We start from the raw sequence: 21,332 nt of genomic DNA, 5'->3' as shown, positions 1-21,332 counted from the left end.
AGGGTCCTAGTTGGGTTAGGAGTCCTAGAAGTGCAAGAAGTCTCACCCACACACAAGCACAAATTTGGGTCGGTTTCCAGGAGGTTACTGAGCGAGCCAGGGCTGGGTTTTTGGGTTGGGCTTGGTCAGTAGGGTCCCTACGTGGGTTGGCTAGGTTTTTGCTTGAGGTGGCTTGGGCGTGGCTTGATTAAATTAGGAGATGGCTCGGTGTGTTCGGTTAAGTGTCAAAAACGAGATTTAAGAACTAAAAATTGAATCCATGGGTCCACGGGTGTGGCTCATGACTTGAAAGGGTAGAATAAATCATAACAAGGTTATGTTAAAAATTAGGGATCAAAATAATGAGTTTTGGATTTATCCGGTATTTAATCGCCGCACAAAACGCTAATTAACGAATTAATAGAAACGCCTAGTTTTAAGCTTTATAAAATTATGAAAAATTAGGTTTAAGCTTAAATAATTATTAAAAGTCTAAGTTTTTAATTTGGGAATTTTATATTAAGGTTTGGTTTAATTCGGGATTAAAACGCATTAATACGTCATACTTAAAGATTAATTTAAAAGTCGTCGAATTAAGCTAAATAAAAATACGAGAAAATTCATGTAAGCTTAAATAATTATTGGGGACATGTTAGAGTCAAAGAAATTAAGAAAAAGTCAAAAATGTAAAATTATTCGTCCAGGGGTAAAACGGTCTTTTTACACCTAAAAATTAGTAAACGTCTTGGCAGTGCCCTGAATGCTGTTTTATGTGTTAATATGATTATTTTCTATAGTTATGGATGTTTATGGAATTTTATATGTTAAAATGATATTTTAAACGTTTATGGGATTTTATATGTTAAAATGATATTTTAAATGTTTAGGGAATTTTATATGTTTATGATTTAATATGTCAAAATGTTATTTTAAATGTTTTGAGGTTAAAATGATTATTTTTAAATGTTTATGAAATGTTCATGATTAAATTACGATTTTTAAATGTCAATTGATTTTTATGATTTAAGGTTGACATTTAAAAGACATGTTGCATGCTTGGTTTCAAAAATAAAAATGATATGTGATGCATGATTTTTATAAAGTGATGAAAATGTAAAACGTTGAAGGAAGTGAATTAATTGTGACTATAATGATGTTATGTGGAGATATCGTGAGGGGTATGGTCCCAATGGGAGCCCGACGATCGTATGTCCCGTGACACCATTGAGGATTTGAAGTCATGAGGTTTGAGGTAAGAATGAGAATATCGTGAGAGGAGAAGGCCCAGAGGGAGCCCATTTATGGGAAAAGGCCCCGGAGGGAGCCCCGACGATCATATTTCTATCCGAAAGAGGATAGGCCAAGGCTCAGTTGACCGGTGAGAGTGTCGCTGATGTCCCCGCCGCCCAGTACTGTGGTTACATGTAGATGGATCCATCGAATTTTTGAGGTTTGAGAAAAGTCACAATTACCGATCTGAATTCAACAAAGGAAAATGAAAAATGTTTATGATCATGATAAAAGGATTTATGTTATGTTTTGAGGAAAAGGAAAAAGTTAAGGTTTATGTTCGCATGTCATGAAAATGTTTATGTTTAAAGATGATATATCATTATGAAAATGTTTTTATTTAAAGTTCATGCATCATGGAAACGTTTACGAAAATGTTCATGTTAAAGTTTATGCATCTTCATGAAAAAGATATTTTAAGTACAAGTATTTTTCATTGTTGCATGTGATTTTATACGTATTATTTGTTATAAAGATTATGTGTGTTGAGTCTTTAGACTCACTAGGTGTGATGGATGCAGGTGAGGTTGAGGGAGGTCTTGATGGGTGATTGGACTGGACTGAAGGCGCACACAACCCAAGGACCAGCGCTTCTACTTTTTCCGCATTTATGATTCATGATTTACGTTAAAGATTTTAAGATTATTTATTTATGCTTTTGAGAGATTTTGAGAGGTTTAGTATGAGCTATACTTTTCAAATTTATTGCTTTTTAGGTTGGTTAACTTCTGAGATTTCATTTTTATGACTATTTCATTTGATTTTTAAAATGCTAGTTGGTTGATGTTTTATTTTAAAAGGGTAAAATATTTTTTAAAAATATTTTCATGTGGTGTATGTAAAGGGCCGAAAATCGGGTGTAAAAAAAAAAATTTCTGGCACATTTTAAGCAAAAAGAAAGGCAGACGTTTCAGTACGAGTATACAAATCTTTATGTGCATGCATGAACCATGTACATGTTATCAAAGATCAAACTTGAAACTCTTCCTAGACAAGAAGACACCGAAAGTATACAGCCCTGTCGTTAATCTACCTCTAGGTGACTCATGTATCACAAAAAGACATGGACCTATAATGTAATGGGTTAACATGTTTTCCCGTCGGAACTGATGCCAACTAGTACCCTATCGTCTAGAATGAAGGGGTGACCTGAATTTGCTATCTCAAGGATACTGGATTAACATAATATACAAATGTTGTGTATTATCATGACATAATATACATATAACACATAAAAATGCATACTTAGTTGGATATCTCAGTCGGTATTTATGTAATGATATATCGTTTTCTCATACCCAAGGCACAATAAAAGTTTAAAAATTTATTTTGACATGCAAAATCGTGCTTGGACACTCGTTTGGTTTTAATCCAACAGTAGGTGATTATTGTTTTTTATTTTTAGTAATTAATTCACTTGGAGCAAACTATTATGATATTAGCAGGCATAGCTCTTGTTGTAAATCCATACGAACAATCAACTCAATTAATCATTTTTTTCAATCATCAAATTAAGTCCACGATTTATAGCTTTGTTACATTTCTATATCGAACTAGAGAAAATCAAAGATTTAGGCGTTGAGAATATAGTACAACCAATGGCATGGCGGAGACACGACACTGATATGGTGATGTTGGGTATGAGATGTGACTGAGATCTCCCTTGTAAGAGAGAATGCGTGGCCGATTGATATGTAGAGGAGAGAGAGAGAGAGATTTGTCTAGATTTCATTGTCAAATTTTTATTGTGTGTTATCAAAATTTTATATGATATATTTATTGAGTCTAGAATCTAGACTTAATAAATCTACATGGATTTTCTATAATCCTCTAGGGTTCTCTTTTAGGTGATTTGACCAACTAAGACACCTAATAGTTTGTTTTTGATTGGGAGACGCCTGACCAACATGTCAAAGCTCCTAGTAGTTAGAGTTTGATTAAGATACTCTAGTCCAATGATTCAAAACTCTTACTAGTGTTTTGTCTAGCTAGGACACCTACTAGTTAGAGTATCAATAGGATACTATGAGCATACTTAATCAAAAAATCCATGATCATGATTTCATCATAATCTAAATCGACAATCAGATATCATTGATGTGACAAGTGTAAACAGCTCATTATAATGATGTAAAGTCAAACTTTTTGAAAACCATTGAGTCAAAGTAAAAAATTCAAAAGTCAACTAAGTCAAAATAAATTTTTTCAAAGTCAACTAAATCATATTTAACTAGTCAAAGTCAACTATCCAGTAACTCAAATTTTGTTAGTTGCCAATTTTGAAATTATTTCATAAATTTTAGACAGTTGCACTCTCCACAGAATTTTAGCAAGCATGATAATTCTCAAAACTTTCAAATATGGAATTTGCTTATAAAATATTTTACAAGCCAAACATTTGATCTCCATCAAATTTCAATCACCAAATTTAACTCTTTGAATTTGACTATCTCAACGAGAACACATAAATCAATACTTATGTGATTTTCAATAGTTCAGGGATACATCTAATCATGTATTCACAACTGATGTGATTCGAGACAACACGTCTCTTATATAGGCTAATCCTAATTAGAACCATTATATGCATCAACCCATTGATCATAAGAACTTCAGAAATCATTTATGATTCCACACATCGAATCGTGGTATGAGCGCATAGTAGCATCACCCCATGAATCCCTAGATAAAATTGATAGTGCATGCAAGAACCAGTAGGTTATGTTTAGCATACAGTGCGGTAGGGGTGTCAATTCGGGTAGATCGGGTCAGGTTGGTGCATAGTAATATTTAAAAATTGCTCAACCCGAACCTGACCCGGCGGACCCGATCTAACCCAAAAACTCTCAACCCGAACACGAACCCGAGTAACCCGACTAACTCGATTTTTTTAATTTTTTTTAAAATTAAATAAAATTCAAAAAAATAATATTTTAATTTAAACACAAAATAACAAAATATGTCTTACATATATGATTTAAATTTAAAAGTCAAATTATAGAAAAATAAATTATATTTACTAAATTAAATAAACAATTGTTTAAAAAATTAAAAATGTACAAAATAAGTATTAAATTATGAAAATTTATGATATAAATATATAATAAATATTTTTTAATAAATACAATATATAAAAATGTAGTCAATTATTAATTATATTTTTTAAAAAAAAATTAAAATTTTCGGGTCAACCCAAACCCGACCCAAACCGATCATTTTTTCTGGGTCAGCTATCGGATCAGACTCGAACACAAAAACCTCATATCCAAACCTGATTTTTTTGGGATTGAACCGTGTCGAGTTGGTGGGTCGAGTCTATTTTGACACCTCTACGGTGCGGTTCCTCCATCTGATATATTATGATCGAATCTACAACTATCGGTAGAGGATTCCATATGAAATCAATGATGATGTGATGTATGTTTGAGTGATCATAATGGCATCGCATGTGAAACTAGGTAACTTTTATACTCTGGCCAAAGATTCTTTGCACTATTAATTCATCAGATCACATTGGATATCCATAACCTTATTTTATTGGTGAATCCTTGCCTAAAATTCATTGGCTCTTACGTATGTCGACACTACACCCAACTTTATCATCTGATTACCCTTGCAGAGCCGATAAACGAGTAAAAGTGCAGCACTAGTAGGTAGAGCCTCTATATTATCACGGGTCGTAAAGACTAATGGTGTATAATCATAACCGAGAATCTATCAACTCGATAAATGATAACCACTTGAAAAATCCAATGGAGGGTAGTTAAGTGAACTCATCATATGAGCACTAATCATGTATGATCGGAAATCTCAATATCCCTTTCCAATGAAATGGGGTACACAATATCAAAGATTCTAGTTCGAACTCAAGCGACTTTTATCCTTTTGCTAGGCGACTGAACTGTGAACGTGTTTAGAATATACATCAAATTTTCAATATGTTTCATGATCACCATCATATGCATATCCTCATTGTACCATAACATATTCAAGCCATGTTTGTCTCACTTGATGTGAGTGATAAAGTTACACATCACACGTCATCCTCTGTTCTTCTCGTTTTCTAAAAGGTTAGTTTTAACCAAGGGCTCGACATAAAACACTGTAATCGAAGCAGTAGACATCGCTCACCCCCTTTGTGACGACTTCTCTAATCACATACAATGTTATTGATTGCCCACTTGCCATTCCTTACAAATTGAAAAGAGTTTTCCAACTTTTGAAACACAATAGCGTGAAGAACAACATATAGGGTTTGGGCAATGTCGGCGAAGGTAGAGTAAGAGACATAACAGTCGCGCAAGATAAATATGTGCTTGGATATATCTTATAATCTTCTAGCTTTTTTGTTCCCGCAGTTACTTTGGCTCTCCCTTCCATGGGAGCGGGTTCGAGCTCTGTTCCATCCATTGCAGCTTCCGTAATTCCTTCTCATTGCGAGAAAGTTCCAATTCCCTGTCCCATTACTAGACCCGGTAGTTGTAGTTTATCTACAGCAGTCCTTTTCACTTGAAGGTCTTTTAAAAAGACAAATGAAAAATCCATCAGGCTTGTATGTCTTCACAAGATTTATAAGGTCTTGTGCAGGTAACTAAGCCTTTTCTACAAAAAGTTCGCAACATCGATTAAGACATCTTCAATTGATTTGTTTAGTTCCCAAGTTGTGGAAAGAACTACAAAGTCTGAAGCTCCTCAAAACACAAGTTCATCTCTAAATAACAAGTGAGAAATTTTCCTTTTCCCAAAAACAAAAGCTTTATATTTTAATTAGTAGGTTTTTATTTTTTTTTTACCTTTTCTACACAAATTTTTATATATTAAGATTTTGATTAGTGGATCTTTAAATTTTCTCTTTTTATTAAAATTTTATATCAATAAATACGGCCAAAGATGAACGTGTTTGAATAGGAGATAAGTTATTTTATACTCAATACTATGTATAATTAGATAGTGTGGCAGTATTGACTTGTATATGTGCATTCTGTAATGCTTGTATATTAATTAATTATGATGCTGCAGAATTGTGACGACCATGGGTAAAGAAGATGGATACACGAAAGAATTGCAAGTCCTACAATAGAATTTGACATCCTCATTTGTGTTTTTGACCATTGTTTCACATTTCTACGCCAAATACTTATCACAAGAAAACCGTATCACAAGAAAACCGTAGGCCAAGTCGGAGAGGCATATGACACAATGACTTAGAAAGAGCACATGCCCAATTTAACCACTTACATATGAACGTTGAAGTAGGTGATGCCCAATGTATTGTTATTTTGAGGATGAACATTCACACGACTTGGCTACCTCTTCACTCATGTTGGCGGTCTGATAGATATACAGAAAAGGTTGCAATTTTTTGTTTATATTATCACATCATAAGAAAAACAGGATGATAGGCCACGACTACCAATGTAGTGGGTAGATTGTTAGCAAACATTTCCACAAAGTACTTATATGTGTACTGAAACTCTATCCTACACTTCTTGTGAAGCCTACACCTATGAACGATGACTGCTCGAGCGATAGATGGAAATGATTTAAGGTATGTTAAGTTATGCTTAAGAAACTTTAATGTTCAATTATTTCAACAATCAGTTAACTTTAACTGATTATAATTTGTTAAACTTAAAGAAGTTATACTCACCATGTTTATAGGGATGTCTTGGTAAATTGGATGGCACATATGTAAGTGTTCAAGTACTGAATAAGGATAAGGCGAGATATAGAACAAGGAAAGGGACGATAGCAGTTAATGTATTGGGTGTTTGTGACCGCAACATGAATTTCTTCTATGCACTAACAGGTTGGGAAGGATTCGCTGTAGATGCTAGAGTTCTACGAGATGCAGCTACTCGAGAATATGCATTAAAGGTTCCAGTGCGATATAGCTTCATATATTTTTTTTTAATCATGTAAACAAATGCTAAATTCATTATTAATTCTATGTATCGGTTATGCTATTGTTACATGAAAACTTTCTTTTGAATAAGTACATTCCAAGTCATAATTTCTTCACACCAACATAGTATTTCCATTGCAAGGTGTTATTATATATGTGATAATGGATATTAAAATGTAGAAGGATTCTTAACAACATACAGAAGAACACAATACCACTTAGATGATTGGGCGAGGAGAGCTACTGGTCCACAAAACTACAAGGAATATTTCAACTCAAAATATTTTCAGGCTCCTAATGTGATTGATAGGGCTTTTGGTTTGTTAAAAATGTGCTGCGCAATACTCCATAGTCCGACATTTTACCCATTAGAAGCCCAAAATCATATAATTATCGCATGCATGCTTCTACATAATTTCATTCGATCTGAAATATTGGACGACCCGCTAGAGGGAGTTGATGATGAAATGAGTAGCTTCGCGAAATACATGGAAGATAGATTCATAGAAGATATCAAGCCTTCCCGATCTTCTCCACTTAGCATTGTTGATGTATAACAATTTAAAAAAAAGTATTTGTTGGACATGAACTATAATGTATTTGTACGGATTTTTTATGTACGTACCATTAACTTGATGCACCTATAGGAACACCCATGCAATCATCAATTGATTTATGAGTTTTTATTATGCTGATGCTTGTTTACATCTCTTTCAAACATGCTTTGTTACTTAGATCTTGCTTTGACATTGGTTGCATTCATTTTCATGCATGTTTTTAATGTAGTGTGTTGAATTCCATGTTAGATTTTTTTTATTTGTTAATGATTTATATAACCCGCTACTTTTAACTTACATTTTTCTCAACTATGATTTTTAATTTCAGCTATTCAACTTACCTTTTTAGCATCTTTAGCAGCAATGGAGTTCAGAGCATTTAGAAGCAAAAACGGAGAAAGTCAAGAAATCGGAGTGAGTCAACGAGAGGAGGATGTTCTCATCCAAGCCTTGAAGGAGGTAATAACAACTAGTGGTTGGAAAAGTGACAATGGATTTCGTTGTGGGTACCTGAATTTCTTAGAAAAAGTGATTTTTAAATTATTTCCAAAAATAGATTTATGCAGTAGCCCACACATCAATTCCAAGATACAAGTGTAGAAAAAGACACATGGTCAGTTGGTTACAATGCTAAGTAAAATTTGAATGGGTTGGAATGACACCACAAAAATGATTGAGGCAATAGATGAAGCATGATAACCATTTGTGAAGGTAAAATCAAGAGTAATCTGCTTCACCATTTCATTTATGATTATAAAAATATTTTCAAGGATAATAATTTATTTCTTGACATTTAATATGGTGTTAATAACATATCATTTTGTCATATATAATAATATTGGCTTTGTTATGCAAATCGATAGTAGCATGCAAACAATGTGTTAAAAGTCTTGGCCATATTTCCCAGATTGGTGTGAAATTTAATATGGTGTTAATAATATATTATTTTGTCATATATAATAATATTGGCTTTGTTACGCAAATCGATAGTAGCATGCAAAGATCACGATGTTTCGCTTAGGTTGTTCTGCATGTGCATCACATTCCTGACGACACAAATAATGAAATGAAAGTCAGCATGGAATACATATTACATACCAGAATGGGGTGATGAGTTGATGCCACTGAAAAGAAAACTCAGCCACAAAAGATACTTCATTCACTGTGATGGGAATTTAGAAGTCGATTTCGAAGAAAAGGAAGCAACCAACGCAAGGTGAGTAACTATTTGTTGAGGTAATCAATAACTTTACTTCTATGACAAAGGAGGCAATCGCTGATCTTGAAAAACGTATTAGTGGTGACTATGGGAAATCCATACCTTTATAAAAATATGTCATCGGCGTGTTAAAAAGGGTTTCAATTCTAATCAAAGATGAGCGAATGATTTCTGCTGAGATATTGCTTTAGAAACCAAAGAAGCTTGGTTTGTTTTTAAACTTGGGATGTGAGGATTCAGAATTTTGAAGCAAAATCATGTAAGTCACAAAACTCGACATGAATCTTAAAACTTTAAACTTAACCACAAAACTCAACAATTAACTTAGAATTTCAGCTAACACAGCTCGAGAGAGAAACTCAAAAGCTCGAGGATTAGTTCAAAGGGAATCTATGCTATGAGAAACAGCAACATTTGAAGAGTCGTCACTAGAAGAGTAAATCCCCAGCTCATGAGCATAATATTTTAGCTCAAGGAAGCTCATCCATTCTTGTCCTAAAATAACCTACAAGAGAGCTAGGAGAGGAGCTAAAGGACTAGACAAAATTAATATGCAAGAAATGACCCTTGAGTTTGGATAAAGTTTGACTAACTAAGGCCACTTGGACCATCAACCTTGGGCATTTGAGGAGGCATTTTGGCTGAATGGAGGCAAGGGAAAGGGCACTTGTTCACCTATAAATACCACCCCAACATGCTGAAGAAACCACACCCAAAAATTCTAAGAATGTTCGATCCTTTCCCTTTGCAAAAAGCTCTCGGCCGATGCAACCTAGGTGGAAGAAGGATGAGCTGTTCCGGCCATTTAAGTGTTGGGATTTGCTGTCCACGCCGTTGTTCGGTTCCTGTCGAAGTTTGGCACCATCTGCTTGATTTGCATGAAAGCTTCAAACGCCGAGTTTCAGCAAATTTCGAGCTACACCTTCGGATTTCGGTAAGTGGGTTTTTGATTTTGTAATCCTTTGTATTTTAAAACTTGTGTAAGAATATCATGACATAATTGTATGTGTCTAGTTATTTTCGAAAATTGATGACCATATATTTTAAAATCTCGATCGATATACATTTTGTGCCTTCTGTCTTCGATAATCTTTGATTCTGCTGAGTCTTTTCGGAATTCTGATACGAACAATTTGATAAATCTGATTTCTGGTAATACACTGTTATGAATTGGGTTGGATATGGAAAGACGATTGTAAGTTCTGTCTGACCCCTATCAGTGGGTATAAAATTGTATTCTAGCTCCCATCAGTGGGTATAAAACTATGTTTTGGCCTCACCCCTTAGAGGACTAACATATGAGGGACAATCTGACCATGGATGAAGAAATGAATAACAATGTTCCGTTTGTTCTGCTCTGTCTGTATGAATTGTTTTGATAAGTTCTATTTCACCTTTCGAGTCTGATTCAGTTAATGTTTGATATAATAAGTTTTGAAATTCTGTTAAAAGATGTTTTAAATTATCATTATATGTATCTGTGGTAATCGATCGGCCCCCACTTGTTGAATGTTTCACAAAGCACTCACCCCTTACATCTCTTCCCAGATAAGAATGAGGAAGAATTGAATGAGGAGGAACATGCGACGTTCTGGGGTTGCTGATCGCAGCTAAAGATCTAGACTCAAGACTTTATATTTATTTCGCTTACGCAATTATGATGTACTTTTCATTTTTTTTGTCATTGTAAAGACAATATTTATTTATGAAAAAAAGACTGGTGTCCGGTTATTTGCTACGAGGCTTAATTGTTTTCATGTAAATTGATAAACAATGCTGGATGTCACCGACGTCTCGGTCTCGGGGCGTGACATTTTTGTGATATCAGAGGCGCCACATTCATAATCCTGCTGGGATTTTGATAGACAAAATTTGACTTCCGTCAAATTTTGGCAAAAGCCTAGTGCATACCTATTTGAAGTAAACTCACCTATCGAATTCATTCACGTCTTATGTTGTCGTCTCAAAATTTTTCCTTCGAAATTCAAAATCTATCTCCTTCAATCATTCTGAAATTCCTAGTATAGAAAATTCCACGAAAACTTTGTTTCAATCCAAATTTTGTACCTTTCTATCCTTTATTTTAATATTGTTCTAAAATTTTACCTCAATTTATTATAGGAAATGGTTGCTCCACGAACTCGTGCTCAAGCTGCCCCTCGCATGCGACAGCTCACGATTGACAATCACGCTAGGGAAATTGCAACTCTGAAGGCTCAACTTTCCAGGGAGAAACAAGAAAAACAGGAACTTATAGATATCAAGAACCTATTACAGACGGATGTGCAGCGACTCACTCATCACCTAGACTTGGCTGAAAGCCAACTTCTTTTGGTCTCTACCAATTCAGTCTGTATTGAGCGCTTATCTACCTTGAACCGGGAGTTACTACCAAGAGTTGAGACTGAGAGAGACTGTGCTACTCGTGCTCGTCATCGTCAAGAAGAAATAACTAACAAGTAAGAACGATACATCTTGAAGATTCATAGCGCCATGGATTGGCTCCAGGATCAGAATAATTATTTGCATCTCGTGGTGGAGAACATGGAAGAGGAGGATGAAGCACCTATGGATGTGGTTGACGATGATAGTGACGATGGAGACATGATAGACTAGGCTAGACTAGTATTATGATTGTAATAAAAAGATGCTTTGAAAAGCAATAAGTGTATTAACTTATTTTTAAATAAAAACTCTGTTATTGTCCTTAAATCATCGCATTTACTTATGAGTATTTTATAAAACCTATCAATTAAATTAATTTTCTTTTAACCTTTATAGGAAAACAAACATAGACCCTCGTATCATTATAACCGAACTCCAAAAACAACTCCAAGCGAAGGAAGCAGAAATTGAAACATTGAAGACAAGAAATGAAAAGCTCAAAAGATAACTACCAACTAGAAGGAAATAATATATGCCTAGATAATGACCTCTACGAGTCACGTGAAGAAGTAAAAAGGTTACGAGAAGACGTCAGACGTCATACTGCCTACCATCGTGAATCAGAACGGCAACATGAGATCACCAAACGAAAGTTGGACGAAGTGCAAGATAAGATTTTAACGCTCTAGATTCGTGATGAAAGTCGTCTCGAAACACGCCGCCTTGAAGAACAGATCGAAGAACATGAAATCAATGAGAACGTAAGCCAATCCACAATTCAGCAGCTACAAGAGGAAGTGGAAACATTAAAAAATCACAACCCTCTTTTGGAACATCACATCCATCAACTACAAAATGATATGATCAATATGGAAGACCTCATGGGTGAACTCAAAGAAAACCAAGGAGGAAACCCTATGGAAGAAGAAATCGACGAAACTGTAGGATATGGTGAAGTACTGGACGAGTAGGATGATCCCTAGGATAAGCATTTATTGTATTTAGGTCAATTAGGCTCATCGCTTTTGTTACTAAAAAACTGATTGTATGCATTTAAAAAAAATTAATGAAAATATTTTTTTGATTATGCATTGTTACAAACAACTTAATAAAATATATGTTTATAGGAAATGGTGGAAAGACCACCCAAAAACAACCGTAACTCACGCGGCGCCAATCAAAATGAAAATCCACCATCACCACCGAGGGTGAATCTTAACCAAGAAGATATGATGACAATAGCTACTATAGTAGCTGCAACACTACAAGGAATTGTGAACCCAAACGCAAACGCCATCCAGCTACCACCAGAACCACAACCTCGTGGCATTAAGTATCACTACGAATCCCTCCGAAGGAACCAGGTCCCAACCTTTGATAGGAATCCTGATCCAGAAGTCATCCATAACTGGCTTAAGAACGTTGAAACCCATCTCCATTTGTTGGAAATACCTGAAGAGCTTAAAGTTGAAGTAGTGACACCGTTTCTTGAAGACCGAGCACACAAGTGGTGGGAAACGGTATCACCATCCTTGACTGAGATTGAGCAGATCACATGGAAAATCATTAGAAGGGAATTTCTTAAACAATACTACCCGACAGAGTTTCGTCTGCAAAAGTTGAATGAATTCGAAGGTTTTAAACAAACATCAGACATGACAGTGATGGAGTACACATCAAATTTCAATGATCTTGGAACCTATGTTGCAACTATCATGTCAGATGAAACTCTAAAAATGCACGGTTTCAAGAAAAGGCTGAACAGCCGAATCCAATCTGCTTTAGCTGTATTCAGAGCAAACAATTTTGCAGACTTAATGGGCGCGGCAATGAGCGCAGAAACAGACATCAAGCGCCGTGAATAGGAAACCAAAAACAAGAGGCCCTTCATCAGTCAGTCTGCTCAGAGTGACCCCAAATTCAAGAGGCCAAACCATTCAAGTGGCCCCTTAAAGGGAACCTTTACCAATGCTGACAACAAGGAAGGAAAATGGTGTCATAATTGTCGTCAAAATCATATCAGAGAATGTTATAGAAAGACAGGAGCTTGCTTCAAATGTGGGAAATTGGGACATCGGATTAAAGAGTGTCCAGAGAACAAAGATAAAGGGACTTGACAAAACAAACCAAATGAAAACAAGACTAACGCTCGAGTGTATGCAATAACTCAAGAGGAAGCAGATAACACCAATGATGTGGTTGCAGGTACGGTTTTACTCAGTGAAATGCATGCTTATGCCTTGTTTGATTGTCGTGCTACTCACTCATTCGTGTCTAGATGATTTGCTAAAAGGCAAAAACTTGAGCATGAAACTCTTAGTGAATCGTTAAGAGTTGCAACACCTGCTAGCAACATAATTGAAACCCATAAGGTATATCGGAACTCTAAAATTCGCATCAGTAAACAAATCTCTGAGGCAGAATTGATTCAACTCAATATGATAGAGTTCGACATCATTCTCGGTATGGACTGGTTAGCTAAACACCATGCCATGATAGACTGTCAAAAGAAAAATGTCAAACTTCATACTCCAAATAAAAAGGAAATCATATATCATGGAAAGTACAAGGAATGAAAATCTCTTCTATCTGCCTCACAAACCTAGAAGACCATAAAAGACAGTGAAGAAATTTATCTTGCAATGATCAACGAAGTCAAAGAAGAAGCTGCCCCAAGGTTGGAAGATATTCCAGTCGTTCAAGAATTTCTCGACGTTTTTCCCGAGGACTTTCCGGGTGTGATACTCTATAGAGAAATGGAATTTTAAATTAATTTGGTCCCTGGTGCTGCGCCAATTTCAAAGGCACCATACCGAATGGCGCCAGCAGAATTAAAGGAGTTAAAGGAGCAACTTCAGGAGTTATTGGACAAGAAGTAAATCCGACCTAGTGCATCTCCGTGGGGAGCCCCTGTACTGTTTGTAAAGAAGAAGGACGGAAGCATGAGACTACGTATTGACTATAGGGATTTGAATAAGATCACAATAAAAAATAAATACCCGCTTCTAAGGATAGATGATCTTTTCGATCAACTAAAAGGAGCTAAGGTCTTTTCAAAACTCGACCTAAGATCAGGCTATCATCAATTGAAGGTCAAGGCTGAGAATATTCATAAAACAGCTTTTAGGACAAAATATGGACATTATGAATTCATAGTGATGCCTTTTGGTCTAACAAATGCTCCAGCATCATTCATGGACCTCATGAACAGGGTATTCAAGCCATACCTCGATAAGTTTGTGGTGGTTTTCATAGATGATATCCTTGTATACTTGTCAAGTGAGGAAGACCATCAAGAACATCTGCGTCTCACTTTGCAGACACTGCGTGAAAAAGAACTCTACACCAAATTTAAGAAATGTAAATTTTGGCTAAAAAGTGTTGCTTTCTTAGGCCATATAATCTCTGAATTAGGGGTGTCAGTGGACCCTAAGAAAGTAGAGGCAATCAGGGACTGGCCACAACCGAACACAGTAAGTGAAGTAAGAAATTTTCTGGGTTTAGCTGGCAACTATAGAAAATTTGTTGAAGAATTTTCTTCGACAGCAATCCTTCTTACCAAACTCACACAGAAAAATTCAAAATTCATTTTTAATGAAGCATGCGAGAAAAGTTTTGAAACTCTTAAAGAAAATCTCACATCTACACCAATACTAGTTCTTCCCGAGGATGGCAAGAACTTCACAATATATAGTGACGCCTCAAAGGGAGGATTAGGGTGTGTGCTTATGCAGGAAGGTCAGGTAATTACTTACGCATCAAGGCAATTAAAACTTTATGAGCAAAATTACCCAACTCATGATCTTGAGTAAGCTGCAATTGTATTTGCGCTAAAGATCTGGAGACATTACCTTTATGGGGTCAAATTCAAAGTATTTACTGATCAACAGAGCCTCAAATGCATATTCACTCAAAAAGAACTAAACATGAGGCAAAGAAGGTTGATTGAAATTCTGAAAGATTACGATTTATCGATCAATTACCATCCGGGTAAGGCAAATAAGGCAGTAGACGCTTTGAGCCGAAGGAACATTGGGAAGGTGAGCTTATCCTCTCTATCAGCGCAACCATGCCTTCGAGAAGCAATCAAATTGAAACAAAGCAAAGATCTCTCCATCACGAAGATTAAGGAACAAATTCAAGAAATAAAAACCCAAGAATTCCAGACTGATGAGAATGGTGTTCTCTGGATGAAGGGACGTTTGTGTGTGCCAGGCATAGATGAGATTCAGGAAGAAGTAACGTCCGAGACACATAAGTCAAAATTTTCAGTCAACCCTGGAAGCACCAAGATGTACCGAGATCTGAAAAAGAATTACTAGTGGAATTGAATGAAGAAAGATGTAGCTGACTTTGTTTCCAAGTGCCTAACATGTCAACAAGTCAAAGCGGAACATCAACGGCCTGGAGGACTTTTGCAACAATTAGAAATACCAAAGTGGAAGTGGGAACACATCTCCATGGATTTCGTAGTAGGATTACCAAAATCGAGACAAAGTCACGATGGGATTTGGCTAATCGTTGACAGATTAACCAAATCGGCACATTTCTTAACAGTTCGAATTAATTACAACCTAGATAAATTAGCCACCTTGTACATGGATAACATAGTGAAATTACACGGGGTTCCGGCAAGTATATTATCCGACAAAGACCCAAGATTTGTATCACGATTTTGGAATTTTTTTTAAGAAGCCATGGGAACCAAAGTATCTCTCAACACGACCTATCATCCTCAGACTGATGGCCAAATAGAAATGATAATTCAAACCCTCGAAGATATGTGGATGCTCTAGATTTTCATGCGAATTGGAGCAAGCAATTACCTCTGATCGAATTCTCCTATAATAACAGCTATCACAGTAGTATCGAAATGGCTTCGTATGAAGCACTGTATGGCCGAAAGTGTAGATAACCTATGTACTGGGATTAAGTCGGAGAAAAGGCTGTCACTGGACCTGAGCTTGTTCAAGTAACCAATGACAAAGTAGCCATTATCAAGGGGAGAGTCAAGGCAGCTCAAGTTCGGCAAAAGAGCTGAGCTGATTTAAAGCGAAGACAGTTGGAATTTGAAATCGGTGAAAAAGCTTATGTTAAAGTCTCACCTATGCAGGGGGAGTGGTTCGGTTCAGCAAATCCAGAAAACTCAATCCAAGATATGTCGGGCCTTTCAAGATACTGGAAAAAGTGGGAACCCTAGCCTAGCGATTGGTCTTACCACCAGACATGTCAAGAATTCACAACATCTTCCACGTCTCACAACTAAGGAAATATATCCAAGACCCGAGCCACATTATTAAAATCGCACCGCTGATGATCGAAGGACACCTAAACGAAAAACTGAAATATGAAGAAGTCCTCGTTCGAATAATGGACACCAAAGATCAAGTGCTGAGAAACCGAACAATCCCATATGTCAAGATACAATGGTCAAACCATACGGAACGAGAAGCAACTTGGGAATTAGAAGAAAGAATGTGCACTCAATATCCTTATCTCTTTAAAAGATCCAGCTAATCCAAGTTTCGAGGGCGAAACTTCCAATAAGGAGGGTGGGATGGAAGGATTCGGAATTTCGAAGCAAATCATGTAAGTCAAAAAACTCGACATGAATATTAAAACTTTAAACTTAATCATAAAACTCAACAATTAACTTAAAATTTCAGCTAACACGGCTCGAGGGAAAAACTCAAAAGCTCGAGGATCAGCTCAAAGAGAATCTATGCTATGAGAAACTGCAACAATCGAAGAGTTGTCATTAGAAGAGTAAACCCCCAGCTCATGAGCATAATATTTTAGCTCAAATAAGTTCATCTTTTCTTGTCCTAAAAGAACCTACAAGAGAGCTAGGAGAGGAGCTAAATGACTAGACAAAATTAATATGCAAGAAATGACCCTTGAGTTTGGATAAAGTTTAACTAACTAAGGCCACTTGGACCATTAACCTTGGGCATTTGAGGAGGCATTTCAGATGAATGGAGGAAATGGAAAGGACACTTGTTCACCTATAAATACCACCCCAACATGCTGAAGAAACCACACCCAAAAAGCCTACCAATTGCAAAAAGCTCTCAGCCGATGCAACCTAGGTGAAAGAAAGAGGAGTTGTTTCAGCCATTTAACTGTTGTGAATTGCTGTCCACGCCGTTGTAAGGTTCCTGTCTGAGTTCGGCCACCATCTGCTCGATTTGCATCAAAGCTTCGAACGCCGAGTTTCAGCAAATTTCGAACTACACCTTCGGATTTCGGTAAGTGGGTTATTGATTATGTAATCCTTTGTATTTTAAAACTTTTGTAAGAATATCATGACATACTTGTATGTGTCTAGTTATTTTCAAAAATTTATGACGATATATTTTAAAATCTTGATCGATATACGTTTTGTGCCTTCTGTCTTCGATAATATTTGATTCTGCTGAGTCCTTTCGAAATTCTGATACAAACAATTTGATAAATCTGATTTCTAGTAATACACTGTTATGAATTGAGTTGGATATGGAACGACGATTGTAAGTTCTGTCTGGCCCCCATCAATGGGTATAAAACTGTTATCTGTCTGGCCCCCATCAATGGGTATAAAACTGTGTTCTGGCCTCACCCCTTAGAGGACTAACAATATGAGGGAAAATTTTGAAAGGGGATCGATTAAGCTGCCCAGATACGCAACGGAAGTTTCAAAATTATTTTTCATTCAAGAAAACCGAGCACCCTAAACACTAAGATGTGTAGCAAATATAATAAAACACAAAATGACATTCATTGAGTATTTAAGAGATATACATATCAATGACAAGGATTGATGTTTTGGCTCCAATTTATTTGTCAAACAACTAATCTCTTGAATGGATGACAATCTACAAGCTTCTCCAATGATCACTCCTTGCTCAAATCCAAGCCTTCCACCAACAAGGAAAATCTCCTCTAATTTTGCACTAGAAAAATTAGAGGATTTTTCTTTGAGAAGAGTATGCAATCTTCAACAATTGAAGAAGCAAAATGAAGGAGAGAATGGCATGAATATTTCGGCCAAGGCTAGAGGAAAGAAGGGGAGGATGACTTTTCTTGGTGCTTGAAAAAGTGATAAAGTGCATGAGCATGCCATGCATTGTTTAATGAAAAAGTTGCCCCAACCCTTCACCTCCCTTGCATGCTTTTCTATTTGAGTTTGTAACAATTACGAAGCCCATTGACTTTTATTTAAATGTTTCAAACATATTTGAGACCATTTAAACTTTACTTGAATTTAATCAAGCCCACTAGTTAAATAATTATTTCTAATTGGGCCCTACAAGATCCAATATTATTTAATTAATTCAACACTTGAATTAATTTAATTATTTGGACTCTACTAGGCTCACTAGTGTTTAATTAATTCAACACTTGAATTAATTTAATTTAGTCCATAATAATGTTTATGAAAATCACAATTTTCAAATAAATTATTTATTTGGCCAACTTTTAATTTAGAAACACTTCCATAAATTAAAAGTTACATTCCCCATAATCTTCTTATAGAAGTCACACTTCTATTTTTATTTACGCTTATAAACTCCTTTATAAGCCGTTCAACACATTGAACTATTTTCCTTCTCAACGGGATCTAGAAAGTTAGCACTTGTGTGACCTTCAATGGTTCAATGATACAACTAGCCGTGGGTTCACATCTCAATGTGATTCGAGACTAAACATGTCCTTCTATGAGCATACCCCAATTGCACCATTCTTACTTATCAACTCCTTGATAATAAGAACGTCAGAACTAAAGTCTGATAGTACCCAACCAATCATGTTAAACGCCTAGCAGCATCGCTTACATGATTCCCTAGGTATCAAATGATAATGTCTGCAAGAACCATTAAATTAAGGTTAGCGTACAGTACGGTAGCTTCATCTCATATATCCCGGCCGATTCGACAACTATTGGTATATCGAGAGTTGTCAAAGAATCGATACTATGTGTCATGTCGTAGTTGCATCGATGGTGTAATCTATGAAACCCCTTTCATCATTACAACCAATACTCTGATCAGAGATTTCATACTACATACACATAGGATATCCATGCCCAAAGTTAAGCGGTGAATCCCCGACTACAATGCATCGACTTCTATATATTTCGAAAAAACACCCAACCTTGCCACCTGATGACCCCATGAGAGTCGGTAAACAAGTCAAAGTACAACGCTAGCACATAGAGTCTCAATGTTGTCCCGGGTCATAAGGACTAATGGTGTGTAACCATAAACTAGGACCTTTCCACTCGATAAGTGAGAACCACTTGGAAAGTTCTTTATGGAGGGTTGTTCAGTGCACTCTACAAAGAGTACCTATCTGCATGCTCGGACATCACAATGTCTCCTACCAATGAAACATGGTACTCATATCGCAGATACTAGTCTCAAACTCGAGCGGCCTATATTCTTCTTAGCGGCTGCTGAATCGACTAGGAACTGTTTAGAATATACAGTATTCCAAATATGAGTTTCATGATACTCATCATATGAGCATCTCATATTTTTTTCTACTATTTGTATATTCAAGGACTTTATCTATGCAACTAGCATGGATATACAGATAAAGATGCGCTAAAACAATAATTTCAAATATAATTGAAATAAAGATTGTTTGTACATAGAGTTTCATTGTGAACACTCGACCAAAACTTGGCTCGACGGGCACCAACTCTAACAAATTTGACCATGGATGACGAAATGAATAACAGTGTCCCGTTTGTTCTGCTCTGTCTGTATGTATTGTTCTGAAAAGTTCTGTTTCACCTTTCGAGTTTGATTCAGTTAATGTTTGATATAATAAATTTTGAAAATCTGTTAAAAGATGCTTTAAATTATCATTATATGTATATGTGGTAATCGATCGGCCCCCAATTGCTGAGTGTTTCCCAATACACTCACCCCTTACATCTCTCCCCAGATAAGAATGAGGAAGAATTGAATGAGGAGGAACATGCGACGTTCTGGGGATGGTGATCGCAGCTAAAGATCTAGACTCAAGACTTTATATTTATTTCGCTTCCACAATTCTGATGTACTTTTCATTTTTTTTGGTCCTTGTAAAGACAATATTTATTTATGAAAAAAAGACTGGTGTTTGGCTATTTGCTACGAGGCTTAATTGTTTTTATGTAAATTGATAAACAATGCCGGATGTCACCGACGCCCTCGGTCCCGGGGCGTGACATGGGAGATGATGAGAAAATTAAGTTTGTGAGAGGATTTTGAAAAAGTAATGATAATGTTATATTGGTGCTCGTATGCTTTTTGTCATAGCTCTCCTACACTTTATTTTCTTGTTATGCTTACATATGGATATTGCGTGTATTGTCTCGTGGAAGGGCCAACTAAAAGTGATACATCTACTTATATGAAAGTGGGAATAAGTTTAGGTTGGCAAGTTTAGGTACGGTTGCCGGTAAAAAAAAAACACACGTCAAACATGTCTTTCTCCAACAATGAAGAGCTCGTGCTGTCAAAATGAGAACAAGCGATCTTCTCCACCGCTTCCTTCCACCTCTTCCTTCTTTTTTGAACTCTATCTTTTTGTTTTTTTTTTCGCTCAGTTTTTACATTTGTTGTTTGGTCTCTCTTCAATTGTCCACCTGATTGTGATGTGCTCATTCCCCTTAAAATTTTCGCTCGCTCCTTCATCCTTCTGGTTCAGAGCTACAAAGCGTTGATAGGTGCGTGCTCTATTGCGTGTTTTTTTTATTTTGTTGTTTTCCATGTGCTGTTCCCTTTCGTAGCTACGTTAATCGTGTTGGGGAGTGTCGTTCAGCACCCCGGATTGCCTTAGTTTGACATTGAATTCACTATTTTTTGTAGGGGTCTCTTTTTTTTCCCTGAGCGGAGAGCCCTTGATTTTTCTTTCTTACAAATTACGTGTGTGCTCCCCTCCATTCTGTTTGGCCTTATTCTTCTTCATTTTTCCCCTTTCCTCGCAAGTATAGTAATGGTGCTAGAGAGTTTCATCTTTCCTCCGT

The sequence above is a fragment of the Primulina huaijiensis genome, chromosome 7 (genome assembly GCF_012295235.1).
Source record: "Primulina huaijiensis isolate GDHJ02 chromosome 7, ASM1229523v2, whole genome shotgun sequence".
Taxonomy (NCBI): Eukaryota; Viridiplantae; Streptophyta; class Magnoliopsida; order Lamiales; family Gesneriaceae; genus Primulina; species Primulina huaijiensis.
The sequence above is the reverse complement of the archived record's forward strand: the minus strand, read 5'-3'. Positions refer to the sequence as shown.